Consider the following 8,486-nt stretch of genomic DNA (forward strand, 5'->3'; position numbering starts at 1 on the left):
CTTAATTCATGTCCATAGGTCTTGCATATAAGTTCTTTGGCTTCACCCTTTCCTATATTATTCTTAATATCCCCCTGTCTATTTTGTAGCAACTGATTATGCTTCTTAGTCCCTGCACCATTTCCCCATTTCTTCCCCCTCCCCACTACCTGATATCCCTCCAAATGATCCCCATACCTATGATTCTGTTCCTATTCTGGTTTGCTTGGTTGGATTCTGTTTTTAGTTTTTAGATTCAGTTGTTGATAGTTGTGAGTTTGTTGTCATTTTAGTGTTCATAGTTTTGATCTTCTTCTTCTTAAGTAAGTCCCTTTGACATTTCATATAATAATGACTTGGTGATGATGAACTCCTTTAGCTTCAACTTGTCTGGGAAGCACTTCATCTGCCCTCCCATTCCAAATGATAGCATTCCTGGATAGAGTAATCTTGGTTGTAGGTTGCCTTTCATCACATGGAATACTGCTTGCCAATCTCTTCCTGCCTGCAAAGTATCCTCTGAGAAATCAGCTGATAGTCCTATAGGCACCCCCCTATAGGCAGCTCTCTGCCTCTCTCTTGTTGCCCCCAGGACTCTGTCTTTATCTTTCACCTTTGGCATCTAAATCATGATGTGTCCTGGTGCGGTCGCCTCTAAGTCCAGCTCGCCCGGGATGTTCCGTGCTTCCCGGACCTGTATATCCATCTCCTTCGCAAAATTTGGGAAGTTTTCTTCATTTTTTTTTCAATTCTTGTTTCCTTATTCTGCATTGGTTGACTTTTTTTTTTTCTTCCTTATGTTCCAAATCATTGATTTGAATCCTGGTTTTCTTCCCTTCACCATTGGTTTTGTGTGGATTTTCCTTCATTTCATTTAGCATAGCCTTCACTTCTCTTATGTGTTTGCCATACTCAAGCATATCTGTCAAGCCTGTGAGCATCTTTATCACCAGCGTTTTGAATTTTGCATCTGTTAGGTTGGCTATCTCCTCATCGCTTAGTTCTCCTTCTGGAACCTTGTTCCGTTCCCCCTTTTGGGCCATACTTCTCCATCTCCTCATTCTGACAGGCTCCTGTTTTTGTTTGTCTCCACATCCCAGGTAGAGCTGTTGCTTCTGTTACATTGTAAGGGGCAGAGCATAAGGGATCTGTCAGTACAGGGCCAGCTGTTTCACCACGTTGTGGCACTTTATGTGGGGAAAAGGTCTGAGAGGGGAACAGTGCTGCCTGTCCAGCACTCGCCGCTTTTCCAGGCACTTCTCCCACTTCCACACCAGACTGGCACCCCTCTAACTGCTGCCCTGGCAGTTGTTCCCAGAGTTGATGGGTCTGCGGATGTTCTAGGACTGTGGGGGCCCTTTAAACAAGTGGACTCTGCTGAGCCTGGCAGTTTCTACCTCCACACCAACCCCAAGTGGTCTGCACAGTCAGAAGCAATGAGGCTTAATTTTCCCTGGTGCTGGGACTGTGAGCTGCGCAGTCTGGTCAGGAGCTGGGAACGCTTCCCAGGTGTCCCTCCTGACTTTTTAAAACATGTGACTCTGCTTTCTGCTAGCCTGCCGCTGCTGCCGCCACCACACCGCATCCTCTCCTCCCTGGCTCTGCCCCTCCTACCTTCTGGATGAGTGTTTCTTTATATCTTTGTTTGCTGGACTTCCATGCACTTTGATTTTCTGGAACTTCTGGTTGTTTCTAGTTTTGAGGTAGTTGTATTTCTTCTTAGTTGTGGAAGGAGATGCAGCATGTCTGTCTATGCCTCCATCTTGGCTGGAAGTCTTGATTTTATATTTCTAAGGTAAATAGTATAGACAGAAATACAAATAGTTAACTTTGATGGGGGAAACAAAAAGACATCTGTAAGGTGTATAAGGCAAACAACAAAGTTAATGGATAAATTCTGATAAATAGAAAAGATGAAATTTCTCTTGAGGTACATATACAGAGTGGGGCAAAGATCGGTTTACAGGTTTTCATATGGAAAAGAATAAAATTAATAAATAATAATACAAAAATAAACTACTATAAATCTACTTTTGCCCCACCCTGGAGAATAAGAGAGGGAAAAATTACATGTGTATGTGTGTTAGGTGAAGGAGTCTCTTTATGTTCATGAAAAAGTCTAGAAGGATATGCATCCAAATGCTAATATTGGTTATTTCTGGAGGTTGGGATTATAGGGAGTTCTTTCATTCTGCTTATCTGAACTTCCTAATTTTTCTTCAGTAAACACAGACAACGTGTATAAAATAAATCAACAAAAGCTAAAAATATAAATGTTTTAAAAGACTCAAAACATTTAAGTTTTTGCAAGATATATCTAAGGGTTCTGTCAACTTCCAAATACTTGACGTTTGACTTGGTAAATTTTGTTAGACCCCAAATTCCCACAATTTAACAAGTGAAAGACTGTTCACAGAGTCTATACAATAGAACAGACAGCCCCAGAAATACTAATTTAAAATAGTTAAACAATTTGGTTGTAGGTATTAAACAATTCAATATCTATAAAATGATTAATAAGAAATGGCATTTACTATCAAGGACTCATTTTCTGAAACATTTTAGGAGCTTAGTAAAATGAACAGTTTCAAAGTGATTTAAACCAACAGGTAGTCCAAATGAAATTTCTTCACAAACAGTCCTGAATCAGTTATATAAGCCATAGCTAGCTTGCCTTGCCAAAGAAAGAACAAACTTATTCAGATGCCAAGGACTGCTCAGAGTTTGCACCTTAAATTTACTGTAACTTCAAGATGATGTGTTGCAGTATTAAGTATAATAGCAAAAGACTGGAAAGAATCCAAATGATCATCACCAAAACACTGACTGAGTGAACCACGGTGTGCTTCACAGTGGAGTACCATGTCACTGAAACATAAGGATGAGCACAATTTCAGCCACCATGGCATAATCACTAAGATGTATTGTTAAGTGAAAAAAAGGAGCAAGGGAAAAGATTTATAGGTCATACCTTTTAGTGAGAAAAGGGGAGGGGATAAATGTAATATGTACTTGTTTGCTTATATTTGAAAAAAATAAAGGATAATCCAAAAACTAAAAAGAAAAAGAAAAGATTACCTATAAAGAGAAGAAGGATACAGGTAGAGGGTAGAGGGAATGAGGATAGAGTTTAGATTTCTTGATGTACTTTATTGTGTAATTTTGACTTTGGAACCCCATAGACATTTTACATACTTAAACATTAAATTTAAAATATATATTTATTGCATCTTTATGGGAGTTTAATTTGGCTAACAAAATATTTCATTTCTACTGAGTTGGAACTTCATAAATAGAAATAACAAATCTTCCTAGTTTCTTTATCCCTTAAAATAAATTTTGGCCTTTTCAACATCTAAAGACAAATTTATGTTTTCCACAGTTTCTTTTCTTCCTTTTCTACCAGCTGTTCCATGCTACAGATAGACAATTTCAGGTTGGAAAAGAGATAAGTGGGTTGGGGTTTATTATTAGTAGTAGTAGTAGTATTGTTATTATTATTGCTATTATTGACTTCACTTTTTCAGAATAGTTTTAGGTTCACAGCAAAACTGGGTAGAAGGTACAAGTAATTCCCACATAACCCCTACTCTCAAACATGCATAGCCTCCCCCTTTATTTACTTCCTCCATCAGTGGTACTTGTTATGATTGAAGAACCTCCTCTGACACTTCATTAGTATCCTAAATCCACAGTTTACGTTAGGGTGCACTCTTGGTGTTGTACATTCTATGGGTTTACACAAATGTATAATGACATGTATCCATCTTCATAGTATCATAAAAAGTATTGTCACTGCCCTAAAAACCATTTGTGCTCCACCTATTCATATTAGCCTCCCCACTCTCCTCACCATCCCCTGACAATCACTGATCATTTAACTATCTCCTTATTTTGCATTTTCTAGGAATTATATAGTTATGTTGCCTTTTCAGATTGGCTTCTTTCATTTAGTAAAACATATATAAGGTTCCTCATGTCTTTTCTAGTGATTTTTAATATATCAATATCTCCCATAAAAAATAAACTTTTCATAATCCTTTATACCTTTGTCTGATGTTTAAAAATAATTGTAGATTTCATGCCAAGATGGAGGCTTAGATAGACATGCTGCATCTCCCTCCACAATTAAGAAGGAATCAGGGGCAGATTAAGGTAGATTGAGGCTCTGGGTACAGAAGAAAATATTAGGCCCCTTTAAAAAAATGGAAAGAGGGCACTTCCTCCTACCCCGCCCAAGCCGCCGGGCCGGAAGCGCTTGGCTCTAATTTGATCTTCATCTGGGTTGAAACTCGGGGACTCGCAAAGATGCCGGCTTACCACTCCTCTCTCATGGACCCCGACACCAAACTCATTGGGAACATGGCCCTGTTGCCCATCAGAAGTCAGTTCAAAGGACCCGCCCCGAGAGAGGCAAAAGATACAGATATTGTGGACGAAGCCATCTATTACTTCAAGGCCAATGTCTTCTTCAAAAACTATGAAATTAAGAATGAAGCTGATAGAACCTTGATATACATAACGCTCTACATTTCTGAGTGTCTGAAGAAACTCCAGAAGTGCAATTCCAAAAGCCAAGGCGAGAAAGAAATGTATACACTGGGAATTACTAATTTTCCAATTCCTGGAGAGCCTGGTTTTCCACTTAATGCCATTTATGCCAAACCTGCAAACAAACAGGAAGATGAGGTGATGAGGGCCTATTTACAGCAGCTGAGGCAGGAGACGGGCCTGAGACTTTGTGAGAAGGTGTTTGACCCTCAGAATGATAAACCCAGCAGTGGTGGACTTGCTTTGTGAAGAGGCAGTTCATGAACAAGAGTCTCTCAGGACCTGGACAGTAAGGGGAGCCTGGGCAGACACTGTCCACAGCTGTGGTCTGCATCCGACAGCAAGATGTACACAGTCCTTTGCCTTTATGTCATAAAGCTTTATACAGAAGAGAGAAGAGAACATGTCTACTTGAGAAGTTCATTATCAAGAATTTGGGGGGGAGGGAAGAATGAATTGTCATAAGCTGATTTGAAATGTTCTGCAGTGTTAAGCTGGTGCTTAAAGAGTAATAATAAAGAAATTTCTAACAATATCACCTAATACAGGAAACTAAAGAACAACACAAACAAAGGAACTAAATAGAACAAAGAGCAGAATAGCAGTCAATAGAGGGGAGGGGAGAGGGAGAGAAGGGGGATAAGTAAGGGAAGGGATTAGTCAAAGAACCCGTATAAAGGACTCATGGACATGGACAACGGGGAGGGATATGATTGCGGGAGAGGGGGTGGGTTGGGTGGGGGAGAGAAATTAGGGGAAAAGGGGACAACTGTAATTGAAAAACCAAAATAAAAAAAATAAAAATAAAAAAGAAATTTCTAACATTTAAAAAAAAATGGAAAGAGGGAAAACAAAAATACATGTTAACCATATTTTAAGCAGTGTAGTAATGAAACCAAACTTGGTGTCATTAGAAAAATGTGTGAAGTTGGGGTTTTTCGGGGCCCTTCAGAAGTCGGGGGCAGGGCACGCACCCGGTATGCCCGCCATGAAATCTGCCTCTAGAAGGAATACAACTACCTCAAAACTAGAGGCAAGCAGAAGTTCCAAAAGTCAAACTGCATAGAAGTCCAACAAACAAAGATATAAAGAAGAAATACTCATCCAGACAGGTAGGAGAAGCAGAGCCAGGGTGGAGAGGATGCAGTGTGATGGCAGCAGCAGTGTCAGTGACAGCAGCAGGCTGGCGGAAAGCACAGTTACATGTTTTAAAAAGTTAGGAGGGTCACCTGGGGAGTGCTCCCAGCACCAGATCAGACAACATAGCTCACAGTCCCAGCACCAAGGAAAATCAAGCCTCATTGCTTTTGACAATGCAAACCAGTGGGGGTTGGAGCAGAGGAATAAACTGCTGGACTCTCAGCAGAGTCTGCTTGTTTAAAGGGCCCCCACAGACCTAGAACATTCACAGACCCACTCACTCTGGGAACCATGGCCAGGGCAGCAGCTAGAGGGGCGCCAGTCCCATACAGAAGTGGGAGAAGTACCTGGAAAAGGGGCGAGTTCTGAGCAAGCAGCATTGTTCCCTCTCAGACCCCTTCCCCACATACAGCACCACAACATGGAGAAACAGGTCATCCTATACTGACAAATACCTAAGGCTCCACCCCTTACAACATAACAGGTGTGACAGCTCTATCTAAGACACAGAGGCAAACAAACACAGGAGCCTGTCAATAAGAATAGAGAAGTATTGCCCAAAAGAGGGAATGGATCAAGGTTCCAGTGGGAGAATAAGCAATGAGGAGATAACCAACATAACAGATGAGGAGATAGCCAACCTAACAGATGAAGAGTTCAAAACACTAGTGATAAAGATGGTCACAGGCTGTACAGGATATGCTTAAGTATGGCAAAGGCATAAGGAAAGAAGTGAAGGCTATGCTAAATGAAATGAAGGAAAATCCACACAAAACCAATGGTGAAGGGAAGGAAACCAGGGTTCAAATCAATGATTTGAAACACAAGGAAGAAAAAAATATCAACCAGTACAGAATTAGGAAACAAGAATTGAAAAAAATGAGGTGAGGTTTAGAAACCTCTGGGATGACGGTAAACATGCCAACATCTGAATCATATGGGTGCCAAAAGGAGAAGAAGAGGAACAAGAAATCAAAAGCTTACATGAAAAAATAATGAAGGAAAACTTCCCCAATTTGGTGAAGGAAATAGACATACAAGTCCAGAAGCACAGAGAGTCCCAAACAAGCTAGACCCAAAAAGGACCACACCAAGACACATCATAATTAAAATGCCAAAGGTTAAAGATAAAGAGAGAATCTTAAAAGCAGCAAGAGAAAAGCAGAGAGTTACTTACAAAGGGGTGCCTATAAGACTATCAGCTAATTTCTCAAAGGAAATTTTGCAGGCAAGAAGGGACTGGCAAGAAGTATTCAATGTGATGAAAAGCAAGGACCTACCATCAAGATTACTCTATCCAACAAAGCTATCATTTAGAATGGAAGGGCAGATGAAGTGCTTCTCAGACAAGGTGAAGCTAAAGGAGTTCATCATCACCAAGCCATTATTATATGAAATGTCAGAGGGACTTACTTAAGAAAAAGAAGATCAAATCTATGAACACTAAAATGACAACAAACTCACAACTATCAACAACTGAATCTAAAAACTAAAAACAGAATCCAACTAAGCAAAGCAGAATAGAAATAGAATCATAGGTATGGGGATCATTTGGAGGGTTATCAGCTGAGAGGGGGAAGGGGGAGAAATGGGAAAATGGTGCAGGGATTAAGAATTATAATTGGTAAATACATAATAGACAGGGAAAAGTTAAGAATAGTATAGGAAAGGGTGAAGCCAAAGAACGTATATGCATGACCCATGAACATGAACTAAGGGGTGGTGGGACTGGTGGAGGGAATGGGGGTCCTGGGAAGAGGGGAGCAAAGGGGAAAAAATTGAAACTACTGTAACAACATAATAAATAAAATATACTTTGAAAAAAAAGAAGCATAATTGGGTGGTACAAAATAGACAGGGCAAGTTAAGAATAACATAGGGAAGGGTGAAGCCAAGGAATTTATATGCACGACCCATGGACATGAACTAAGGGGGGGTCGGATTGCTGGAGGGAAGGGGGGTACTGGGCAGAGGAGAGTAAAGGGAAAAAAATTGGGACTACTGTAACAACATAATAAAAGATACTTAAAAAAATAATTGTAGAAACTAATATTTCATTGCGTGTTTACTGTATGATAGGCTCTCTAACATTAAACATAGTATACATATTTTCTCACTTGAACTACTCAGTGACCTTATGAGGTAAACACTTTCATTATCCCCATTTTACATATGAAAGCATAGAGAAGTCTGTTACCTGCCCAAAGTCACATCCTTTTAATAAAATCCCTCATGCTTATTGACAGTCAATCCCTGTTCATACCCTGAACCTCAAGCAATCACTAATCTACTTTCTGTCTTCATATTTCTGAGTATTTCATATAAATGAAATTATGCTATATGTGGTCTCTTTTGTCTGGCTTCTTCCACTTAGCATAATGTTTTTGAGGTTCACTCATTATTGGCATGTGTCAGTAGTTTGTTGTTTTTTATTGCTGAATAGTATTCCATTGTGTGAATATATCATATTTTGTCTATCCACTTACCAGCTGACGGACATTTAGGATGTTTCAGTTTGGGGCTATAATAAACAACACAGTTATGAACATTGTGTTCAAGTCTTCAAGTGGACTTATGTTCTCTTTTTTTTTTTTTTTCACTTCTCTCTACCTAGAAGTGGAATTTCATGTCATATAGTACTTCATGTTTATCTTTTTGAGAAACACCCAAATGTTTCCAAAGTGGCTGCACCATTTTAAATTCCCACCAGCAGTGTGTAAGAGTTTCCATTTCTCCACATGCTCACCAACATTTGTTATTGTCTGTCTTATTTCTTAGAGTCATTCTAGTGATGTGCAAAGGTATCTCATTGTGGT

At 39.7% G+C, this 8,486-nt stretch overlaps 1 pseudogene; it reads left to right on the forward strand.

The window, feature by feature from the left end:
• The first annotated feature begins 4,202 nt into the window (after window positions 1–4,202).
• LOC150004834 (actin-related protein 2/3 complex subunit 3 pseudogene) lies at window positions 4,203–5,063 on the forward strand (annotated as a pseudogene).
• The last annotated feature ends 3,423 nt before the right edge of the window (window positions 5,064–8,486 follow it).

Source organism: Furipterus horrens, unplaced genomic scaffold (genome assembly GCF_987537825.1).
Source record: "Furipterus horrens unplaced genomic scaffold, mFurHor1.1.pri manual_scaffold_7, whole genome shotgun sequence".
In the NCBI taxonomy this organism is placed as follows: domain Eukaryota; kingdom Metazoa; phylum Chordata; class Mammalia; order Chiroptera; family Furipteridae; genus Furipterus; species Furipterus horrens.